The sequence below is a fragment of the Eubalaena glacialis genome, chromosome 2, assembly GCF_028564815.1.
Source record: "Eubalaena glacialis isolate mEubGla1 chromosome 2, mEubGla1.1.hap2.+ XY, whole genome shotgun sequence".
In the NCBI taxonomy this organism is placed as follows: Eukaryota; Metazoa; Chordata; class Mammalia; order Artiodactyla; family Balaenidae; genus Eubalaena; species Eubalaena glacialis.
Window position 1 is genome coordinate 181365825 of NC_083717.1, and position 26183 is coordinate 181392007.

Below are 26183 nucleotides of genomic sequence, written 5' to 3' on the forward strand. Positions count from 1 at the left end.
AGAAATATCGGAGAAGCAAAACTATATTAAGATTTCCATGTCTGGGTGAACTTCAAATGCTGTACCAGGCCTCCATGACCAATAATTATAGCAGAAGAGCACTCAAGACACCCTATCTAGGTCTGGGGTTGTGAACTTTTTCAACTATGAGGACTCTCTATAATATTTCCAAAATCACTGGGATCCCCTATAGAATGCTAGCCATATTTTAGTATCTGATGCAAACATACGTAATAACAAAAAAGTTAGTAAGAACTTGGAAGTTATTTTAAATGAATGTGCCTATTCATTCATATGCACGAGCTCCATGATTTACTTAGTCTAGGCAGGTACATGGATTCATAAGCCCCGTGTAGTAATTCTTCAGTAGCCTCAGGGCTCCTCTGCCACTGATTTAGATAATGAGATGCGAAGCGTCTCAATAACCTATACATCTTTAAAGTCTCTGCATCTTCCTGAAAGCAAAAGCAAGGTTCTCCCTCTGGATTCCTTATCACGGATCCCACTGACGATCTCAATAGCTCCCTAACTGGTCTCACTGCTTCCACTCACCTCCACACCCTCTCCCAGTTCAAATCCATCCTGCACATCATGGCCAGAGATACCTTTCTAAAAATCTAGATCTGATCCAGCCACTTCCCCATTCAAACATATGCACGGCCCCTCATCACCAAGAGCAGTGGTTCTCAATCTTGAGCACACATTAGACTCATTTGGAGGACCCCTTAAAATGCAGACCATCATGGGGTTCCATTCCCAGAGTTTCTGACTCAGTTAAGTCTGAGGCCAGGACTAACGATTTGCATTTCTAAGAAGTTTCCAGGTGATGGTGATGGTGGTGGTCCGAGACCACATTTCGAGAACCACAGCCCTAAGTGTAAAACCCAGACCAAAGTAGGTCCTCCACTTCCTGGACCCCGACATATCTCAAATATTGTCTCCTGCCTGGTCTGCCCTTCACCCTTTACCCACTTGTCAAACTCCAACTCATCCTAAGCTTAAGCATCACCTCCCTCTCAGAGTGCCCGCCAGGAAAATATCAATTTCTCTTTCAAGTTCCCACTGACTGTGCCGAGCATCTTACCGAGCATCGCACTTTCACTGAGCATTGCATCTCTTTGCAACCACTTGCTTACACATATCTGCTTCACCCACTAGATTGGGTGCCCCATGAAGAGGGGGTTTGGTCATAGAGCTTAGAGCTTCCAGCACCAGAAGATAGTAGGTGCTCAGTAAGTATTTATGCGGGCTTTTAAATCAGTATAAATAGCAAACGCACAACTTTAAAAACACACTGTTTCTCTAAGACATTTAGAAACCCTGCACCCTGCCGGCTAGCATCAGTAGGATTAGACTGTTGTCAGTGACTCAGAGTTCAAGATGCTGCTTGCAGCAAAGAAAGTAATATGTTGTTAACACCCTGTAGCTATTTGTGATCCTGATTAAAGAGGACATGTATACGTCATGCATGCAAATAGAGTGAAGAAACATCTGAAATCTTTATTAGAATCTAGGACCAACTAGACTGACACCAAACCAAAAACTTGTGTTTGTCTCTGAAACTCTGTATGATTCAGTGAAAATCAAAGATGGTTCCATATTCCTCCCAGCAATGCAACATCAGAGAGAGGGAAACTCTATTTCAGTGATCTTTTCTATGTACCTTTTACAAACACAGCTGAGAATTCCCAAGTAACAGACTAATTGGAGGATGGCAATAAGAGACGAAGGAACTTGAAAAATTTTTGAGGTTCTCTGTAGTCCGTGAGGTAAAGAGAAAAAATAGAGTCTATAAGAACATCTGATATGGCTGCTTATAAACAGTGGACTATATGCGTACTGGGTCTAAAGACTATTTGTGATACAATTGCCTGTGGAGGGATACCTGGAGAACTGAAAATCAGCATCTTCAAATGTAAACAATATTATATACACGGAGTCTATTGTTCTATTATGAGCTCCTATATGATGTATATTCTGGTTGATTACTCATTGATGATTAGGGGATTTTTGTGTTACACTTCCAAGGGTAGATATATCTGGTCAGTGACTGCTTTAACCTGTCAATTACTCCTTCCTTCCTTCCTTCCTTTTTTCCTTCCCTCCTTCTCTCCTTCCTCTAAATCTATTGCCCTTATATATTCACACACATACATACAAATTTTATATGTATATGTATACACACAGACATACACACACATTCTCCTATTATTCAATTACTTCTCTTGATTTTAATGAATTAATATGATAACTGATACCTCCTCATGCTCTGATAACAGCTACCAAATTTTGCTCAACCTTTAACTATCTGTTATCAGATCCTGCTTATCAGAACATATTCAGCTTTTAAAATGTTTTTCAGATATTCTGTTCATTTTTATTCAATTAAATAATTGAGTGTCACAGGTTCTGGTGACACCACAGCAAATAAAATAAATATGATTCCTGACCTCATTGGGCTCACAGCGTTATGAGGGAGACTGTCAGTAAACAAGTAATCTCACAAATAAGTAAACAATTACCAAGTACAAGTGCCTTGAAAGAAAAGTCTTTCCTGAGACATTAAGAATGAAGAATCTGGACTTCCCTGGTGGCACAGTGGTTAAGAATCTGCCTGCCAATGCAGAAGACACAGTTCGATCCCTGGTCTGGGAAGATCCCACGTGCCACAGAGCAACTAAGCCTGTGTGCCACAACTACTGAGCCTGTGCTCTAGAGCCCGCGAGCCACAACTACTGAAGCTTGCTTGCCACAACTAATGAAGCCCATGTGCCTAGAGCCCGTGCTCTGCAACAAGAGAAGCCACTGCAATGAGAAGCCCGCGCACCGCAACGAAGAGTAGCCCCCGCTCGCCACAACTAGAGAAAGCCTGTGCACAGCAACAAAGACCCAACGCAGCCAAAAAAAAAAAAGAGTGAAGAATCTAATTTAAATGAAGCAAATATGGAAGATGTCATCATTGACCCCCAATTCTTCTTCCTTTCCTGTATCCAAGCCTTTTGTCATGTGATTGTTCCAGCCTCTCCCACATAAGGGGTGGAGTGCACTTCCCCCCTTTAATTCTGACTTTGGCCTTGGAATTTGGTTTGACCAAGAGAAGGAGGCAAAAATGATGTTGTGCCAGTCTTGAGTCTAAGTCTCAAGAGTCCACCTGTATTTATATTTGCCTATTGTACTTCTGTCATTGCTGTGAGAAGACTATACCCAGATTAGCCTGCTGGTCCCAGAAGGAGGACAGACACTCAAAGCAACCTGACCCTCATAATGTGCTCCAGTCAATCCTGGCTTAAAGTGAAGCCTCCAGCCATCCCACAGGCTCATGTGTGATCCCAGCTTACATCAGATGACCCAGTGGACCTATAGGTGCATGAACTACAATAATAAGTGATTATTTTTTGAGACACTGAGTGTTGGCTTGTTACACAGCTATTGTTAGAAATAGCTAACTGATGCAGGGCATCAGAGAATTCTCTCCCAGACAGTGACATTTGGACTGAGACCTAAATATTAAGTAGGTATTAGACAGATGAAGAATGAAAGTAAGAATGTTCTTACAGACGGGAGGCTTCAGGTGAGAAAGAACTTGATCACTCAGATGACTGGAAGAAGGTTTAGAGAAAAGGATGAGCTGAAGACAGGGAGCAGGGGCTAGATCATGCATGGTTCCTCATATAGTCTTTTTAGAGAATTTCAGATTAAATTTCAAAAATTGGACTCAGAGGAGAGCTATTGGTAATCAAGAACATTAAAATCAAAGGATTGCTGTCTTCATTATTATTAATGTAGAACTGCATGGTCCATTAGGGTAGCCACTAGCCACATATGGCAACTCAAGTTCAAAGTAATGAAAATTCAGTTCCTCACTTGTACTAGCCTCATTTCAAATGCCCAGTAGCCCATGTGGCTAGTGGCTACCATATCAGCTGCACAAATATAGAACATTTCCATTATGATGGAAAATTCTGCTGGTCAGGTTCTTAGTTTCTTTTTACTGTGTAACAAATTACCGTAAACTGAGTGGCTTAAAACAGCACAAATTTATTATTTCAGATTCCATAAGTCAGGAATCCAGGTACAGCTTAGGTGGGTCCTCTCCGCAGGGTCTCACCAGGCTGCAATCAGCCTGTAGCCTAGGGTCTCCTCTGAGGCTCGGGATCTTCTTTCAAGCTCCCTAGTTGTTGGAATTCATTTTGTTGTATCCACATAGCCAAGGGGCTGCTTGCAGCTCCTAGCGGCCACCTTGAGGTCCTTACCATGTGTCCGCCTCATCTCATAACATGGCATTTTGTTTTTTATCCTTGAGGCCAGCAGGATGTTATTTCTCCTCTGATAATTTCCCTTTTGACTAACTCAGTCAACTGAAGAGTAACCTAATCAAAGGAGGGATATCCCATCATACTCACTGGTTTACGCACATTCAAGTGGAGGTGATTATATAGGGTGTATATGCCAGGGCATGGGGGAACCTTCAGGGCCATCTTAAAATTCTGTGTTCCACAGACAGAACTGATCTAGAAAGTGGGAAAAGGTTAAATAAATTAATAAATAGAGAAGGCAAGTGGCGGGAGAATTTAGAATGATTAGCACAGGCTTGGACCACAGGTGTAATCTCTATTTAAATAATCTCTACATCACCGAGGTCTGTAACAGCCTTCTTGTAATTAAAGACTGGCTGCAACCAGGATCAAGGTTTATCCACAGTAATTTCACCCTCAAAGTAGCTGTAACCACTACTCTGCCTGCAACCGGGGCGCAGTATAAACAAGACCCATAAAAGGGAACACAAACAGATGTTACCTTAAGAGCTGACATCCCTAGATTCTATTTCCTTGCTGTTACTAACCTCCAAGAGTTTCTGACCTTCTGCTAGTCTTGATCTTCAAAACCCAATTGCTCCTTCTCAGATTTTACTGGTTTACTGGCTTGACACAGTCCAGCCTTGGCCTGAACTCCCTGGCTTCCAGACCCTTGGCCCATTCAACTGCAAACATTCTTGGGCGCAGTACCCTCCTCTTGCAAGCCCTGTCTAGCTGCTGCCCATCCCCCAGGTGACTTGGGTTTCGGAGGAGGAGAGGACTTTAAATATTGATTTTCAGGGAGAGGTGAGCTGGCAGAAAAAAAGCATTTACACCATTTGGTTTCTTTTTTTTAATTGAAGTATTGTCGATTTACAATATTATATTAGTTTCAGGTGTACAGCATAGTGATTTAGTTTTTTTACAGCTTATGCTCCATTAAAAGTTATTACCAGATAATGGCTATAATTCCCTGTGCTATATAATCTATCTTTGTTGCTTATCTATTTTATACGTAGTAGTTTGTATCTCTTAATCATGTACCCCTCCCTTGTCTCTCCCCTCACCCCTCCCTTCAGGTAACCACTAATTTGTTTTCTATATCTGTGAGTCTGTTTCTGTTTTGCATATACATTCCTTTGTATTATTTTTTAGTTGCCACATATAAGTGATATCATACAGTATTTGATTGGTTGCCCTGAAGGTAAACGTCAACCATGAATTATAAGGACTATGTAAGGCTAATTATTCATTTTAAAGAGGTGCTAATTAAAAATCATGGAAGGAATGTATTTATCATTTTGATAAAATCGTATCTACATAATTTTAAATTTCACAAAGAAAGTGGGTTTTTTTAAATGTTGCATTTAGTTATTTTAAGAAATTCTATTTCAAAGCTGTACCTGATTCTGAAATGGCTTCTATAGTAGCACTTCCTTTAAAAAAGTTTTTTTTGTTACAAGTGAAGAATAAGTGTTTGCATTCTAACTACAATCAGTATTTCAACAGAGTGGAGATATTTTAGTGCCTTCGGTGGGCATTTATCTTCTTGCCATCAGCACAATAGAACAAAAGAGTACCCATATTAGCATTAATAATAAAACCAAGTCCATTATGCAGATTTTCTTGTCAGTTAAATTTGTTGCAGGCTCAGTTTTGGATTCAATTTCATACATTTGGAAGTACTTTTGCTGTCAAGCAAATTTTTATCATTTTAATTTTGGAGGGTTTTTCTTCTCTGTTTTTTTGCTCTCCTGTGTCTAAATTACCTTTTTAGAGGTTGGCAAATGGTTCTTCCCCACTGATATAGGAAGGGTTTGATTTGGCAAACTTAGGTACTTTCCCTGCCATGTGAATAGGGTTAATTTTAACAGAGCCGTTTCATTTTAACAGCCTCAACTTGCTCGGTGTATGTCCTGCCAAACAGCTTTGTGTATGATTGTCGACTGATGTCAGCACAGTTCTAGAAATAGTATTTGATAGTTAACAGCTGCCACAGAGCCAGAAGGGGAACACGAGACATTGTATTTCAGGAGGGTTTACGAAACTAGTGGCTATTGTTTTTATTTATTTATTTATTTGATTTCTTGACAACAGGAGAGTTTAAGATATCAAGTATAGACTTTTTAAAAAGACTGATATTCCTAAGTAGGTCAAGTGGATCCTAGGACCTAGACACTATATACCATATAAATATTCTGCTCTCAAATAATATTTGATTAATAGAGGTTTTTACTCATTTTGTGATGACGTATATGGTCAACAGGTAGGTAACAAAAAACAGGTAGGTCGAGACTTGGCAAACTTTTTCTTTAAAGAGCCAGGTAGTAAATATTCTAGGCTTTCTGGGCCATGCAGTCTCTGTGGCACCTACCCAGTTCTGCTGTTACAGGGCTAAAGCAGACAATATGTAACAAATAGGAGTGGCTGTGTTCCAATAAAACTTTATTTACAAAACAAGCAGTGGGCTGGATTTGGCCATGGGCTATAGTGTTTCCACCCTTGTTTTGAATACTAAGTGGGAATATTCCACACAAGTCCATGCAGCATTCCATAAAGGTTAAAGGTACTTACACTCTCTTACAGGCTTCTGAATCAAATTCCCCATGCATTCCCTGTGGAAACACGTGCAGTTCTTTTATGGACGCAGAGGGGTACTTAATTACATACGTATATGTGCTCTACAACCACTCTAATAATGGTCTGAGAGTAACGTGAGCAATAGATATCCTTTAATGAACTGAGAGGACAAAGATGATGATCTCTGGTGTACAACGAACCTGATTTTTCCTACCTTTCTTATGTTATTTAAGTTAATATCACCCTTAAAGTTTGAATTATCCTGCAAGAATGCAGGTTCATTAACTCCAGTTCAGCTTGTGCATCATCTTAATGGCACATATTTTGTAATGATGTAAATCACAAAACAGTTCTGTGCTCCAAATGACCTGCATATTTCATTGAAGTCATTACAAGCAGTGCATACTAGTAAGAAAACGGATGTTATTATTTAAAGATAACTTACACAGAGAAAAAAATCCAAGGAAGAAAAACTAAAGCATGGTCTAAAAAAAGAAAGTCAAAGAATATGCTGGTTGCAAAATGTTATCTCGAAAGCCTTTATATGCCTTGCCCGTGCACTCTCCACCATGAACAGACTACCATGAAAATTACCAATTTGACCGTATACAAAGATGGGGGGAAAATGTAACAATGCCTTACACTTTTTATTTTTCTGTATTCATGTATCATATTGGTTCTAGAAATGCCATTTTCGCCTTTGGCATCTCAAAGGCAAATTGATGGTCCCAAGCTGGAGAATGTTTACTTGTAAAGGACCCCATGCACTAGCAACTTCCTAAAAAATGATGACTTTTTCCAAACATGCCTCTTTCTCGAGGCTACATTTTCTTTTAACAATAGTTTTTGGAAACTTTCCCTCTCTTAATGTTACCACAGTCTCTTTGTTGTCTTGTTCTTTCTCGTTTTTCCTATTTGTTACTTTCTAGAGATGGGAATGTCATCTATTTGTCTAATGGGATTCAGAATGATTTTAATACTGTTGCTCTTTTTAGCTCAGTCTATTACTTGCCTTCAATATATATATCATATAACACAATAGTGTTGCACCATGTCAAAAGCTATGATGCTTTTTCTTTAATGGGTTATTCTTATAGCAATTTAAGTTGAATACGTAAATCATTACACTCTAAGTTATTCTTATCTATGTACATAATTTATAAAAACTATGCCTGTTATTGTGTGAATCATTTCCTAATTGAGTTAGGACCATCTGTAGATCTCTTTGGCTCTAAGTTATCTGAAGGATGCTATGTTGTCAGCAACCATTTTACAGTTTACTCTCCCACTGTCATGAGTAAACATCACTGGTCTCAGTATTGATTGCTAGAATATCTCAGCCCTAACTTCATCATCATGCTCTTCAAATGACATGGAAGTGTTTTTTATGGGCACTCTTCTCTCTCCCAAACTCTCCATTTTATCCCCTGGAATCCCTATTAAATGCTAAGCAAATTTCCTAACATATTCCATCACTTCACAAAATATTCCCTCCACTTCCTAATTATAACTGAAATCTACTCTCCCTCGAGGCCATGGGTGTTCTTTATTCTCACAAGATTGACATGTGAATAGGCCAGGAGCTGGAGGTGGTGTCAGTGCAAGAGGGCTTGATATTCCCTTAGCTTCTCATTGTGGCAGCCAAGTCATTACTCCTCTACCTTCATCTGGGCTTTGCTTCCTCTTTGAAACTCGTGCCATCCAATTATGTAGCATTTTACCACCCCTGTTGTCTGTCATCTACTGGTCCAGAGGTTAGCATGGTAGAGATACTTCACAAATAGGGAAGGAATTTATGAAATAATCAATGTAATTCCCCAGATTCATCAAAGACAATTCAGTCCCTCCATCACAGGTACCACAGTCATTTTAGGGGTTCTTGGTTTCCAAGAAGGTAACCTGTCTAAAATCCTTACCTCACACTTTTTTCACACCTCAACTCCAAAGATTTATACCTCCACACTCATGATTGTACTACACTTTACCATCATCTAGAGCACTTTACTAACTCAAACACTTTAAACAATTTAAAATTCTTGAAGTGTGCTCCAAATCAATCCCTTACTGTCCTTACTTTGTTCCCTATCAAACCATCTACCTAAGTGTTTCTCTGAATTTTGATATCTGCAAACAACTTTATGACCATTTAGAACACATGTGGATATTCAAATGTAGGCAAATTGTTTTTTAAAAGATTAATCAAAACTTTTAGAGTGACTAATGAGGTGTTTTATACCAATGCTCCTTCTGAGAAAAATTAGAAAAGCTGAAGCAAATATTAAACACACACACACACACACACACACACACACACCCAAACTCTAAAGATATCATAGAAATATCAAAGCAGAGATAATTTGTAGGATCAAGATTTGAATAAGGGAAAACCCAAAGAGGTAAGCCTGGTATTTGGAGTGGAGTGTGGCTGAGAAAATGAGAAAGTAAGCAGAGATATTAGTGGTCTCATAGATTCAAGAAGTGCTATGAATACCCAAGCAGTATGTATATACATATGCTTGATAGTAAAGCTGCTAAAATACAAAGACAAAGAGATACTCTTAGATGCCTCCAGAAGAAAAATTATATATGAGCTTCAAAGAAGCAATACTATAGGACTTACATCTGACTTCTCAACAGAAGCAATGAATCCAGAATGCAGTGGAATCATATCCTCCAAGTACTGAATGAAGATAGCTGCCAGCCTAGAATTCTATGCCCAGCAAAAATATTCCTCAAAAATGAGGATAAAATAAAAACATATTTAGGCAAGTGAAAACTGAGGTTTTTTTTTAGCAGCAAACTTTCTCTAATGCAAATGTGAAAGAGAAAATTTGGGGAAGAAGAACTATGATCCTAGATGGTATTTGCAGAAAAAGAATGAATGATAAATATGTACATAAATTTAAATATTTACTCTATGAAGCAATAGTTATAATGTCCTGTGGGGCTTGAAATATACAGATACAATTAAGGTACATTACAATAACAGCCCAAAATGTGAGGGGTAAATGGACTTAATGTATTTTTAGTTTCAAGTATTATCAAAGAAGAAATAAAGTAACAATTTATATCTTACTTTTTTTTAACATCTTTATTGGAGTAAAATTTCTTTACAATGTTGTGTTAGTTTCTGCTGTATAACAAAGTGAATCAGCTGTATGTATACATATATCTCCATACCCCCTCCCTCTTGTATCTCCCTCCCACCCTCCCTATCCCGCCCCTCTAGGTGGTCACAAAGCACGGAGCTGATCTCCCTGTGCTATGCGGCTACTTAGCACTAGCTATCTATTTTACATTTGGTAGTGTATATATGTCAATGCCACTCTCTCACTTCATCCCAGCTTACCCTTCCCCTTCCCCATGTCCTCAAGTCCATTCTCTACATCTGCATCTTTATTCCTGTCCTGCCCCTAGGTTCTTCAGAACCTTTTTTTTTTTTTTTTAGATTCCATATATATGTGTTAGCATATGGTATTTGTTTTTCTCTTTCTGACTTACTTCACTCTGTATGACAGACTCTAGGTCCATCCACCTCACTACAAATAACTCAATTTCATTTCTTTTTATGGCTGAGTAATATTCCATTGTATATATGTGCCACACCTTCTTTATGCATTCATCTGTTGATGGACACTTAGGTTGCTTCCATGTCCTGGCTATTGTAAATAGAGCTGCAATGAACATTGTGGTACATGACTCTTTTTGAATTATGGTTTTCTCAGTGTATATGCCCAGTAGTGGGATTGCTGGGTCGTATGGTAGTTCTAATTTTAGTTTTTTAAGCAACCTCCATACTGTTCTTCATAGTGGCTGTATCAATTTACATTCCCACCAACAGTGCAAGAGGGTTCCCTTTTCTCCACACCTTCTCCAGGGTTTATTGTTTGTAGATTTTTTGATGATGGCCATTCTGACTGGTGTGAGGTGATACCTCATTGTAGTTTTGTTATATCATACTTTAAGTAAACCAGGAATGCATGTTGTAATCTATTGGGCAACTACTAAAAAGAATAGTTTAAAATACATAGATAACAAGTGAAGAGAACTGGAAAATGTAATAACAAGAATGGAATTAATGAATAATAACACAAGGAAGAGAGAAAAGGGAACATAGAACATGTGGAACAAATAGAAAACAAATGGTAAGATGGTAGATTTAAATCCAGATACATTGGTAATTACATTAAATGTAAATTGACTACATTTTTCAGTTAAGAGACAAAAAATTTGAGACTAGATTGAAACAATGACATACTGTTTACACTAGTCACATCTTAAGCATAAGGATACAGATAAGTTGAAAGCAAAAAGATAGAAAAATATATACTATGTGAACAAAATGAGAAGAAAACTGATGTACTATTATCAGTCAAAGTGGACTTTAAAGCAAGAAGCATTACTGGAGATAATGAGGGATATTTAATTATATATCTCTACAAGACAAAGTTAAAAGGAGAAATAGATAAATCCATACACATAATGAAAAATTTTAATATACTCCACTCAGTAACCTGATAGAGAACCAGACAAAAAAGATCAGTAAGACTATAAGTTAATTGAATAGCATGAGTTAAGAAATTTAACATAGAGAGAACACTTTACCCAACAACTGTAGAATACACATTCTTATCAAACATATATGGAGAATTTATTATCCATATGGAGAAAATTGTCCATATGTTGAGCCATAGATTTAAAATAATTAAAATCATACACAGCTTCTCAGGCTGCAACTGAATTTAATAGAATTTAATAATAAAAAAAAACCCTAGAAATCCCCAAAATATTTGGAAATTAAGGAGTATAGTTCTTAATTAGCATAGGTTAAAAATAAAGCATAGTGCAAAAGAGAAAATATTCTGAAGTGAATAATAATGAAAATACAACATACCAAAACTTGTAAGATACAGCTAAGGCAGTGTTTAGAGAAAATTTTTATCATTAAATGCATACATTTGAAAAAATAAAAAGGCTAAAAATGAATTAGCTAAGCAACCTCTCAAGAAGTTAGGGGAAAATAGCATAATAGACCCAAAGAAAGGAGAAGGAGGGAAATAACATAAATAAGAGGAGAAATTAATGAAATAGAAAACAAACATATAACAAAATCAGCAGAGTTTACAGAGTTGGGTCCTTGAAAAGTCCAAAAAATTTGATAAAGCCCTAGAAATACTGGATCAAGATGATGCCAAAAGTAGCTCTACCAATTCACATACTCCACCAGCATTTTCTCAGAGGATCCATTGCTCTAATTGACACTTGGTACTGTCAGGGTTTTTGGGTTTTCCTATTTTAGGCATTTTGGAGTGTATGTAATGGTATCTTGTTATGGTTTTAATTTTAGTTTCCCTAATGGCTTATGTGGTTGAGCTCACTTTTATATATTTATTTACAATTTGTAAATCATAGTTATTGTTTATGTTTTGTTGCAACATTTAGATGTTGAATGTGTTTAAAACAAACATACCCAATATTGTATCTTTTTCTTATGTCTTCAACAAATTTTTTAAAAATCAAACATAAAATTGAGAAGTCTTCAAACACTGTGCTGAAATCATTTGGACTTGAGTTTGTATTTCTAGAAAAATCTAATGTCTGGTCCTCTGCCTTAAGAATTGTGGTGATGGGCAGTGAAATGATTAGTGAGAAAAACCACTTGGTAATGTAAAATGACTTCACTGGCACTATTAGTGTCATAAAGAAATAACTTTGTCTCATCCTTCATTTAAAAATGTTATGGGTACCAGCCCCCCTTCCAGCCCACAATGGCCAACATGCTTTCATGTGAAAAGCAGAATCTCTATTCAGTGTCCATTTTTTGTGTTGCCTGACAAAAAGAAGCTTGTACTCAGTGGAGTCAAATGAATCACATTTATATTTTTCTCTATTTTATTCAGCACTTAGGCAGTTGGGTTTCCCTTTTCTTTTGAGGCAGAAATTGGCACGTAGGAGATTTATTTGGCGAGTGCTCTTGAGAGGAACACCTGTGGGGGGAAGGGAAGCATGGTAGACTGGGAAGAGAAGTTGAGCTGCAGTGTAGCCACTGCTAGGTCTCAGCCGACTCCGCCGGGGGCTCTGGAGCTGCGATAGCCATTCAGAGTTGTTCTGAGTTGGGGCACTGGGGTGGGGCCTCTGTACCATGGTGACCAGCCATTGGTTGTGGGCTGACCTGGGAAAGGAGTATGACTTTGAGTGGGATAGCTCTCTCCAACCTCGGCTATTCCATCAGGGCAATGCAGCCTGTGGCCACTGCCAACGCTGATCAAATTCACGAGGCACATTATTGAATATTCAAACGCTCTGTGGATACAGCCGTGCTTGGGATGGCCTTTAGGAGCTGCATCTTTTACTTAAGTTGTCCAGCTCTTTCTTTGCTGTGCTTATAGGCAGTCATGTATGAATACTGAGCCCAAAATACCTACCCTGTTGACATTGTGGCTTATGGAGTACCTTACGTGCCCAAATGTAAGGCAATTGTGTATATAGGCAATACTCTATGAGAAAATATGGAACAAAAGCCTTTTGGTAATTTGAACATAATATAAACTTTCAGGAATGCAGATGAAACGGCCAAATAGCTATGCATAATATTCACTTCAATTATGTATATTTAAAATCTCATGTTATAAACTCTCATGCGACAATTTTATTCCAAGTCTTTATATGCTTTACCATATCTGTCATCACTGGAGTCAATTTTTGAGTTTTCTAAAGTTTTTTAGAACACATCACCTTTGTTTCCTTCTAAATTGTTTAAGATACAGTACTTTTGGAATCTCTATATAATAATGAATGACCTTGGAAATTGTACCCTAAGTTAAAAGTAGCCATTTAGTATTTGTGAACTCCATAATCACTTACTTTATTACTTCTTAAATTGTTTGTCTTTTTTTTCTTGAAACAATTGACATATAACTTTGTATAAGTTTAAGGTGTACAATATTTTGATTTGGTACATTTATATATTGCAATATGATTACAACAGTAGTGTTAGTTAACACCTCTATTATGTCACATAATTATCGTTTCATTTTTATGGTGAGAAAATTAAGATCCAGTCTCTTAGCAACTTTGACATTTATAACACAATATTGTTAACTATAATCACTATGCTGTGTATAGATCCCCAGAACTTTTTATCTACTAGTTACAAGTTTGTTCCCTTAAACAACATCTCTCCTATCCCCCCAGCCCCAGTCCCTGGTAACCACCATTGCACTCTGTTTTTATGAGTTTGGCTTTTTTGGATTCCACATATAAGTGATATCGTACAGTATTTACCTTCCTCTGTCTGACTTATCTCACTTCTTAAAGTGTTTTTAAAAGGTTTATTCTCAACAATTTCCAACACATGTGACCGAGAGGTCATTTTACTATTAATAATTACTAAATCTGTGTTAAAGTTTTCTTTTTAACTGATGCCATAACTTACCACTATAAGAATATTAAAACAACGTCTTCTCCCAATGGTGTTATTATTGAAAATAAAGCAACTCAGACAGCACTCTGTAATATGAGAGACTTTGTAAAGGTTCTAACTTAAGGCAACAGCTTCTTTTCTGAGAGACCATTAGTGGGGAAAAAAGACCTTGCATTATATTTGTGTGTATGCAGCAACCACAAGCTAAATGAAAACTTTTCCTCTGTATAATGGTTTCCAAAGATAAACAGATTGAGAGCTGCCTTAACTTCCCAATTCCACTCTTAAATTTATCTTTATCACATCTTCCCTCTAGTGTCAGAAGAAACTTAGTGAAGGTAGGAAAAGGAAGAACAGATGCGTCATTCAAAGTTGCATCTTGTGGCAAAGACGGTCTCATTATTGCAGCGAAGCTGGGAAGGTGGTAAAACCAAATAAACGAAATGACAAATTGCCAAGGAAAAGAAAAAAAGAGAGTGAGCGAGTGGCAACATTCCTTTATCAGAGAAATCAATGATGTGTGCCGTGTCAGTGGCCCTCCGTAGGGGAGAGGCCAGGTGACCCAGGCTCGGTCGAAAGCCCATGACTGAGCCCAAATCCCTTACCACAGCGACCCATCTGCTGAAGCTCCTCTTGAGGACATCTGCATGCCCCCAGCACCACCCCTGGTTCCTAGTTCCAATATTCGTGTCACAGCCTTGCTCCACTTGGCCTCCCTGCAAAGGGGAAGGATCTCTGGAAACACACACCCCCCCTTGAATTCCCTAACTCACCTTCTACACAGCTTTCCTCTTCCCCTTCTGAACTCTCCCTTTCCATCTTTTCCAAGGAAATCTCTCATGATTTACTAGTAAAAGTTCTTGTTCCCTAGAATTCCACCGTCTGTCCTCTGTAAACTGCATACTCTGCCTAAGCTCACTCACTCATCCCTGTCGCTTTACTTGGTGCCTGTAAACTGAGACCTTCCAGCCAGATTGTCTGGGTTTAAATCTCAAATGAACCACGTTCTAGCTGTAGAATCTCAGAAATGGGTATAATAAAAGGACTGATCTCACAGGACTGTTTAATGATTAAATGAGATCATACACACAACAGGTTTAGTACAGTGTCTGGCACATGGTATAAAAACACATGAAATGTCAGCTGCTCTTCTTAGCGTCTATTTCCAGCCTCTATCTCCAACCTGAGTTATCTTGCGTATTATCATGTAGATGTCCCATAAGCACTGCAGATGCAACAGGTTCCATTTAAAACTCACCATCCCACCCTCTCCATCTCACTGTCCCCGCTGTCACCCCATACACACACCCCTAAATATATTCTTCCTTCAGTAACATACCCTAATGTCAGATAGCATCCTTGAGATGGAGAGCTCATTTTCAATATTTCATTTTGCTAAGTCATTTTGTTATTTTATTTCATGCGATCAGTATCCATACATGTGTTTGAGCCCGACGAAACCTTTGCCTGATTCTTAACTCCTCTTTCTCCCTCCACCCAACACCCTCCCCTTGCTCCAAATTGAGACTTAAGGTAGCAGAAGAGCCACTCCAGACAGAAAGGACAGCGTGTGCAGCGCTGAATGGGTGCCACATGTTTGTCTGACTTTCAAAACTGTCTGCTGCCAACACACAATTTCAAGAATGTGTGTGGCAGAATAACAGGCCGAATAAAATAATACCTAATATGTTGTGTCTGTATGTGGTCATTTTTTAATGTGCTTAAATACATTGTCTTATTTGATGTGCACAAAAATCATGTAAGTTGGGCAGGGAAGACATTACTTTTCCCATTTTAAAGAGGAGGAAATTGAGCCCAAAAGGGGCCTCAAAGACCTGCTAGAGGTGCATGATCTGAGATCCGTGAACAGAGGAGCAGCTCTACCAGTCTGTGGACCTGTGCTCTGTGCAGTGTGGCCACCTCATCCGACAGTGATCAGGGTATCAAAGCTCATATCCAAACAACTGCCTCCAAATCAAGGGCACTTGCTGTCTGTATTACTCAGGGTTCTCCAGGGACACAGAACCAACAGGAGATACGCATGCATGCATGCACACCCGTGCATACACACACGTCTTAGAAATGGGTATAATAAACGCATAGATCATATAGTATACCCAGTGTCTCTCTCTCTCTCTCTCTATATATATATATAGATAGATGATAGATAGATATAGATATATACATATATTTATTGAGAGAGAGAGAGAGAGAGAGATTGATTTTAAGAAACAAGTTCATGTGATTATAGATGCTTGGTAAGTCCAAAATCTGCAGGGTAGGCCCGCAGTCTGGAGACCCAGGGAAGAGCTGATGTCGCAGCTCAAGTCTAAAGGCCACAAGCTGGCAGAATTCCTTCTTGCTCAGGGGCCATCAGTCTTTGTTCTATTAAGACCTTCAACTGGGACTTCCCTGGTGGTGCAGTGGTTAAGAATCTGCCTGCCAATGCAGGGGACACGGGTTCAAGCCCTTGTCCAGGAAGATCCCACATGCCGCGAAGCAACTAAGCCCGTGCGCTGCAACTACTGAGCCCACACGCCACAACTACTGAAGCCTGCGTGCCTAGAGCCCGTGCTCCGCAACAAGAGAAGCCACCGCAGTGAGAAGCCCACACACCACGATGAAGAGTAGCCCCCGCTCGCCGCAACTAGAGAAAGCCCACGCGCAGCAAGGAAGACCCAACGCAGCCAAAAATAAATAAAAATAAATAAATAAGTTCATTAAAAAAAGAAAAAAGACCTTCAACTAATTGGATGAGCTCCCCTCCCCAACCCCACCGCTTCATGATGGAGGGTAATCTGCTTTACTCAAAGTCCACTGGTCTTTGAAAAGCATAAATCATATCTTGTCACTTCCCTGCTGTAGATCCTCCAATGCCCTTCCAACACTCGAAGAATACAATCCAAATTCCTACTGTGCCCACAAGGCTCTCCTTGGGCTACGTTCCAAACTCTGTTAACCTAGGTTATAAACCTTCTCCTGAGTCTGTCCCCACCCACCTGGCTAATCCCACCAACACCACTCCCCATTCCTGTTTCTTCCCTTTCAGGAATCCCTGCACATGAAATTAAGATAATTCAAGGAAGGCTTAATTGTGGGACTGTGTACAAAGTGTTGGGTGGGGTGTAGGAAAACCACAGAGATAGTGCAGTGCCTCAGGGCTGTTATCACCTGAAGGAGGGGGCAGTTACAGGACCTTGGAAGAGAAAATGGAGAGGTGTCCCAGGACACCACCAGCCAGCCAGAAACCCCTCCACAAGGACCTGAACTCACTTCAGGTCCTTCATCCAAATCTCCTCCATCCAAATCTCCTCCTGGAGCTCCCCATTGGCTTCACCACAACTGGCAGCCATAGAGCACACTGGTGCTCACCAATGTAGTCCCTGCAAGTCAGTCTCCCTTCAGAGAGTAGGGGGCAAAGGGTGGAAGGTAGACCTCAAGGAGCAAATGGAAGGAACAGGGCACAAGGTCCTTAAACAGGTCCAGCGATCTCTCGAGGGGGCGTGACATATGAACATACTTCTATCTGGGTCACCTTCCTCCTTCCTGCCCTCTCCCTAACACTCTCTCCAACTCTGATGTCCCTTCACTGGGCTATGTGTCCCTGCCACGTGTCAATAACACCCTGAACCTCCCCTTATCACACTGAATAGTAATTATATTATCTGTCTCTCCTACCCTGTACAACTTATTCATAGTTATTTACCCAGCAAGTTATCTCTGTGCCCTGCACATAGGCACTCAATTTCTGTTGTTGAATTGAATTAACCAGAATTATTTTATGTTCTTTTTTAAAAAAAAATGTTTATCGAAGTGAAACAGGAGAGAAGGGGGCAGGGTACAACATTTGAAAGAATGGCATAGCCCAAGGACATGACATAAACTGATTAGAACCAAATGGGTCCAAGATGGCGGACAAGTCAACTTCCACTAGACCTTGAGCCTCAGTATACACTCACTGTAACACATCAGCAAGCTAAATGACACACCCACAGGTGCCATGACAGTTCCAAGACCGACCATAACATCAAAAACTGGGTGGTGGCCCAATTCCTGGAAATCCCTGCCCTTTCCTGAAATAGCTGGAATACTCCTCCCACTCATTAGCCTATGAAATTACCCACCCCTATAAAAACTGACAACCCCATACCCTGGTGCCTTTCTTGCCTTCTGAGATGGCCCACACTCTGTCTGTGGAGCGTGTTTCTCTCTAAATAAACCCACTTCTTACCTATCACTTTGTCTCTCACTGAATTCTTTCTGCAATGAGACATCAAGAACCTGAGCTTCATTAAATCCTGAAACCAGGTGTGTGATCTCAGTTGGAAGACTGTGGGTTTAGGTTGGGTTCGAGTCCCGCCACGAGGGTTCAAGTCCCAATCTGAGGTGCATGGTTTCAGAAGTATAGTTGATTTATTGTAACATCTTACGGAAAAACCCGAACGAACTTTTTGGCCAACCCAATACAATGTTGTGTTAGCATCAGGTGTACAACAAAGTAATTCAGTATGTATATTCTTCTTCAGATTCTTTTCCATTATAGGTTATTACAAGATATTGAATATAGTTCCCTGTGCGATACAGTAGGTCTTTGCTGTTTATCTTTTCTTTTTTATAAATTCATTTTATTTTATTTATTGATTTATTTTTGGCTGCTTTGGGTCTTCATTGCTGCGCGTGGGTTTGTCTCTAGTTGCGGCGAGCGGGGGCTACTCTTCATTGTGGTGCGCGGACTTCTCATTGCGGTGGCTTCTCTTGTTGCGGAGCACGGGCTCTAGGTGCGCAGGCTTCAGTAGTTGTGGCACACGGTCTCAGTAGTTGTGGCTCACGGGCTCTAGAGAACAGGCTCAGTAGCTGTGGCACACGGGCTTAGCTGCTCCGCGGCATGTGGGATCTTCCCGGACCAGGGCTCGAACCCGTGTCCCCTGCATTGGCAGGCGGATTCTTAACCACTGTGCCACCAGGGAGGCCCCTATCTATTTTTTATATAGTAGTGTGCATCTGTTATTCCCGAACTCCTAATTTATCCCTCCCCCCACCCCATCTTATGTTCTTAACCTCTATTTTAGCTGTAGTTATGTGAAATAAAATTCATATTTTATGGCAAGACAAGACAAATTTAAACATAAATTCTTCTCTGCTCTTTGGCCTGCCTCTCGCCCCACTGTGCATTGTGTACCTTCATTACCCATGGACCAGACCTCCCCCGTTGGCAGAAACACCTGCTCAGCCATAAAGAGCAACATTCTCCCAACACCAGCAAGACAACTCCTTAAAAGATAACATTCCTGGACTTCCCTGGTGGCGCAGTGGTTAAGAATCCGCCTGCCAATGCAGGGGACACGGGTTCGAGCCCTGGTCCGGGAAGATCCCACATGCCGCGGAGCAACTAAGCCCGTGCACCACAACTACTGAGCCTGTGCTCTAGAGCCCGTGAACCACAACTAATGAGTCCGTGCGCCACAGTTACTGAAGCCCACGCGCCTAGAGCCCGTGCTCCGCAACAAGAGAGGCCACCGCAATGAGAAGCCTGCACACCGCAACGAAGAGTAGCCCCCGCTCGACACAACTAGAGAAAGCCCGCGCGCAGCAATGAAGACCCAATGCAGCCAAAAATAAAATAAATAAAACAAATAAATTAAAAAAAAAAAAAGATAACATTCCTCCTTAATCTTGTAAGAGGTCACGTGACCCACCAGGATCACGCTTAGATCTGGATTATGTGAACTGTCAATAATACGTCATTTGACATACAGCCCTCTGTCTCAAAAAACTTATGTAACTGTGCCTTGATTTCTAACCGGTGGAAGAGTCCTCAGAGCTTTCTGAGATGCTCTTCTCGGGTTATAATCCTCAAATTTGGCTCGAATAAAATTTTCCATTTCTTTCTTAGATTGGCTGATTAATTTTTTGTCCACATATATAATACTCACTGACATCCATATTCTTATCACATGTTTGAGCAGATAGGCCAAAGTATTAATTTATACATATTCAAGCCACAAAGATACTGCAATGTTATTGTCAGCATTTTAAACAACCAATTCATTATCTTTATGTATACTCTTTTCTACAATATGCACTGTGGATAAGACACTTACCCTCTTTAGGCCACTGGTTTTTTCATCTGTGATAAACGGGAATTTGGCCAGATGATTTCCATGGTGTCTTCCAACTCAAAATTTCAGAGGTTTTAAGTGAAGGGCTGCATAATCTCCTTAAACTCGGCACCCACGTCTTACTCGTGGTTGTGTTTCCAGCACTCAGCCGAGGGTTTGGCACGCAGCAGGGACTTGAGAGCACAGCCCAGCTGTGGGGTGTCTGTGCTCAAACCCAGCTCTGCCACATTCTGGCTGGATAAACCTAGGCCGTTACCTTAGCCCTTCAGAGCCTCAGTCTCCTCCTTTGAAAAGTGGGGCTAATAAATGGGATAATGTTGGCAAAGAGCTGAGCACAGAAGCCAACTCACGGTAAACCATCATGGAATGTGGATGACTGTACGAGCCAGTGAATCTGGGATGCTAGACAAATTGCCTAGATTAAACTGTGCACTATTTCTTCAGTATCATGTTCTCTAAAATACTGAGTGATTAACATAACTGTTCCTACTCTCTAGTTCGTAAGTAGATGTAAATTAGTGCCTGGCATTTGTGCCAAAACACCAAATATTACTAAGATGTATGGTTAGTAATTATATATACATTTATAGTAGGAGGCATACACTAAATTTATCTTATTTTTTATGTATAAATAGATACATAAACTGATTATTACACATTTAAATGAACAAGAGGCCAAACATTTGCTGAAAGTTTTTTGCGGGCAAGAATTTTGTTTCTAATAAAAAGAACTACTCGATTATCGTATTGTTACCTAATTATTCCCGAACAAAACAGTCTGAACTTTTATTGAGTTAAACCAGAGCTCAGGAGTTATATTATCTTTCAAACCAAGTTTCTGACTATCTCAATAAATAAGAGAAGGTGTAACAACAATGTAATTATCAAATGTGACTTTTTCTGCCAATTTTTTCCCTTAACTGTTTATGCTGTCGGTTTTGCCCATCTGGTTTTCATTTGAGAATAGAAATCATTAATCCCACAAACCATCCACTGATTTCTAATCCTAGAAAAGACTGGTATTACTTAGCAGCATAATATGTTTTTCTTTCCTCCTGTGGAAATAAATGTGCAGCTTCATAGTGGATTAAAAAGACAATTGAGAAATTTCCTATTATAAACATGTATGGTATCTTAATTTCCTAGTATAATAGCAGACAGACGAACATAATTAATTATATTTTAAATGCAAATTGTTGACAACTGTTCATCTGGTTGAAATTATTTAAGCCACATCAACTCTAAAGAAAGTCCTACTTTCTAATTCCTATTTTTTTATAAAAATAATTCCATAGGCTTTTCCATACCCAGCAATCTCTTAAAAATTTCACATGATATTTAAAGCACCATCGCTGCAACCCCCATAGAGACATCTAGGCAAATATAAGTGATTTATATGCAGATTTCAACCTATTTACCGGGCTTAATAGTGAGAGACAAAATATTATATGCAAAATGCGTTCATTTAAATTTTTGATCAGATCGTTCTGCTGCTTGATGGAATGAGAGAGTTATATTGGTATAGGAGTAAATACATTTCAGAATAGAAGTCTCATACCACGTTCATCTGTAATGAAAGACCTGGACAACAATGTGGCTAGATGATCCATCAGTTTCACTCATCTTCTTGATTGACAAGTGTCACTGCAATGTGACGCAATCCTGAGATTTCCATAGTAAGCACTTAAGTGGCTGAAATTATGACAGCTCTCAAACCAGCAACGCTGTGGGACCCACAGAGGTCACCTCACCCATAGGATGCCAGCCACATGTCGTATACAAGATAATTTTAGGAATTGCACACACATTGGTTGAAGTTACAGTTACGTTTGTATATCAACGTGTATTCGAAAAAAACATAACTAGCATATTGAAGCTATGATTTCATAGATGGTATTACTTAGGAAAAGGATCAGTAGTTAAGCAAAAAGTGAGTTGATTAAAGAAAAATATTAACAAAATAATAGTGCAGGTGGCATATGGAAATGACAAAAATAGTGATGGCCGTACGTAAGAATGACTAAAATTTAGAAAATACTGACCTACTCCAACCCCTAATTGTATAGGTGAGGAACGTGAGGTCCTGAATAGTTTTAAAGGTTTCCCCAAGATCCTATGGCTTGTCAGAGGCAGTTTGGATTCTACAGTTTACAGCCCCACACTCTATGTATTGCATCTAAGATTGACTATCTTGCCTTTACAACATTTATTTCAGCCTCATGGAGCACACACATCTTTTTCCTGGAAGAATGGGTCAAGGAGAAATTCAGATAAATTCTCAAGCTATTTATGTATTTGATGTTGTTCCTTTTTATGGAACAACGGTTGTCCGATGACAACGAGTACAGTTGTCATTGGACCCGAATAAAAAGTGCTAATGAAAGCTGATCTCACTTTCAGCTACATTTTTTTAATTGAATAGATTTGACATGTAACACTGTGTCAGTTTAAGGTGTACAGCCTGTTACTTTGATATATTTATATATTGCAATATAATTGCCATTGTAGCCATATTTATCACATTATGTAATTATAGTACAATATTATTGTCTATATTCATCATACTGTGCATTAGCTCTCTAGGGTTTATTTACTACTCCTTACAAGTTTGTATGCTTAGACATCGTCACTCTTATCCCCGCCTTACCCACCAACCCCTGGTGACCATTATACTCTCTGGTTTTTTTACAGGTTTAACTTTTTTAGATTCCACATGTAAATGATATCATTTAGTACTTGTCTTTCTCTGACTTATCTCACTTATCACGGTGAGCTACATTTAAACAGAGTAATATTGATTAGGTCTGTGTTGGTAATTATGAGTATAGATGTAGACTACAAGAATGGTAAGTTTATAATCCTCTGTACATTTTGTTAAACTAACTTGTGAGCTTTCTTACTAAATTCAGCTACGCTTAAAATTTCACTTTTATCCAACACACCGAGGCCTTTGGACATTTTTGCTTTGTATGGGAAGGATATTCTAAGATATAGATTCTATAGCTGCCTGAAAATGGGGGGGGGGGTGGAAGTGGGAGGAGCCCACATAAATGTCACTGTGCTCCAAGTGATGTGCTGGAGCCATTTTCTACCAGCCCATGAGCATCACTCCCCACCCCCCTCCAGCGTTCAGAGATGTCACATTGGTAGCTTGAAATCATTGACCACAGTGGGAGTATTTACACCACAGTAGTTGGCAAATGCTACAAATCAGTGTTTCTTCATTGAGAGAGTTGACTGGCAAACATTTACAAGGAAACCACTTTTTGGAGGGTGAGTGGAAGGCAAGCCCTTTTAAAATGAGGCTTGGTGGTCTCTTCTTTCAGCGGTGGCGTGAGAGCAGAGTACAAACTGCAAACTGTGGCGGCCAGAATCCTGGCAGGACAGGCATTTAGAAAGTTTCTTCCCCTCTTTGACTGAGTACTAGTTGAAAGAAGTGCAGCCGAAACTGTAACCAAAGGAGGTATTACGCTTCCAGAAAAATCACAAGGAAAAGTATTGCAAGCAATGGTAGTAGCTGTTGGATCAGGCTCTAAAGGAAAGGGTAGAGAGATTCAACCAGTTAGCGTGAAAGTTGGAGATAAAGTTCTCCCAGAATATGGAGGCACCAAAGTAGTTCTAGACAACAAGGATTATTTCTTATTTGGAGATGGTGACATTCTTGGAAAATACGTCGACTGAAATATGTCACTATTGAAATGGCATCACGTGAAGCTGCCCATTCCACTGAAGTTCTGAAATCTTTCATCATGTAAATAATGTTCACATTTCTCTGTGTAAAATAAGCTAATGACATCCAAACTCATGACATCCAGTGTCTCTAAAATTTAGTTTCAATGTATTGATATAAACATTTCCAAATGAACGTATATAAATGAAAAAAAAAAAAATGAGGCTTGGGTGCTTTAAGGAATGATATGCAAATTAACTTTTACACCTGTTAGGGAGTAACAGAGGCAGCACCACCCCTGCTCTAGGGAACAGGTGAATGGAGGATGCAGAGAGCCCCTGACTGTGTTTTCTTTGCTTTCGGGGGACTATGGTATTATTTGAGCCCTGAGGAAAAAAACACAGGTCCAAATAACCAGAAATGGCTTTTCTCATTATTCTGCTGACCAGAAAGACCCTGCCTAAGGCTCTTTGGAAAGTAAAGATGGCAGGTAATGCCTTCTTCAGAAAGAAATCTTTCTACATAAAAATCCTCATGAATGGGCTAGATGTGTGCCATCCCATAGAATTTTCTGCAGTGATGGAAATGCCCTGTATCCATGCTGTCCAGCAAGGTAGCCACTACATGCAGCTTATTTAACCCTTGAAACGTGGCTAGTCTGAATTGAGACGTGCTGTAAGGGTAAAATACACACTGGATCTCCAAGACTTAGAATGAAAAAAAGAATGTAAAATACCACATTAAAATGTTTATATTGATTACAGGTGGAAATGACGATCTTTTGGATAGATTATTAAATATTATATACTATTATTAAAATTAATTTCACCTGTTTCTTTTTACTGTTTTAACGTGGCTACTAGAAAATTTTAAGTTTAAATTTAATATTTAAATGCACACATTATATTTTTATTGGACACCACTGAGCTAGATCATGAAGTTCTGAGTCAGGTGCTATGGAAGAGAGAAGGGTATAGAGAATGAAGAAGGAGGGGCAAGGAAAAACAAAGCTAAATTGTGCACACCTCAGGAGACGGATTTTGTAATGCAACTTCCCCTTCCACACGGAGTGTTAGAATGTTGGGAAAATGCATCACGAGTTGCCTGTATGTGGCCTAGGAGGAGAGGGAGGCACACCCAAATATTTAAAACCATGAGCAGTACGTCTGAGTGTCAAGCAGAACCTATATTCCCCTTAAACCTCCTTCTTTTGGTGGATGGGATTAGGACATGGTTTGAGAAGTTTCTACAGAATTCTGTGAGAAACTAGGCTCAAATTTTCAGCCCTGCTTCCAGTAGATGTGTCCTATTTCCAGCCCCAATCTGAGAAAGAACATTGTCGTGTTTGAGAATTTACGTCAGATCATCACCTACCTTGAAATCCAGAACCTCTCTTTTAGATGGGGAACCATAAGGCGTAGACTAAGGTGTAAGCACCCTCAGTAAATCAGGAGGGCTGAGGCCATATAGGACTCAGATTTCATTATTTTAATCTCACGTCTTCCCTTTCTCAAGAAGATTTAAGAAACACAGCACAGTCATTCCAATACACTTGATGTCCAAGACCTAATTTTTGGTCTGTTTTTTAGAAGTAGGGGTGGCTTCTGAATCTGTCATCAAAAGCATCTCATGGAGGGCAAATGCTGCAGCCAGCAGAAAAAAGTTTAATTTCAACATATACAAAAAAGGAAAGATGGGGAAGGGAAATTTTTTTCCTACTGCATAGAAATCCAAACTTTCAAGCCTTCAGCCATAAAGGATGTGCACCTTAATGAGACAAAAGTCATGTTCTAATCAGGAAACTTTGATCAAGTAGAAGTTAAATAACTTCCCACCTGCAAAACCATGAAGAAGGAAGCACAACAGGAAGCCCTGAGCGGTAGCGAGGCTGGTACACAAATCCTGACTGTCTCTGCACGCGCCTTCTGGGACTTTAACATTCACCCAGAGAGTGGGAACTATAAAAATAGACGACATGTTTCTGAAGAAGTGAAAGACTTATTGCATAATGGTGGCAAACTCTGTCTGCTAGAACAGAACGACTCTGCATGCAAACAGAAAACTAAAAAATAGCTACCACTCTAGACAAATGTATT

General features: G+C 39.5%; 1 pseudogene; it reads left to right on the plus strand.

Moving 5' to 3' along the window:
- Positions 1-24098, plus strand: part of LOC133084734 (10 kDa heat shock protein, mitochondrial-like) — a 41722-nt pseudogene extending 17624 nt beyond the window's left edge.
- Positions 24099-26183: the final 2085 nt, after the last annotated feature.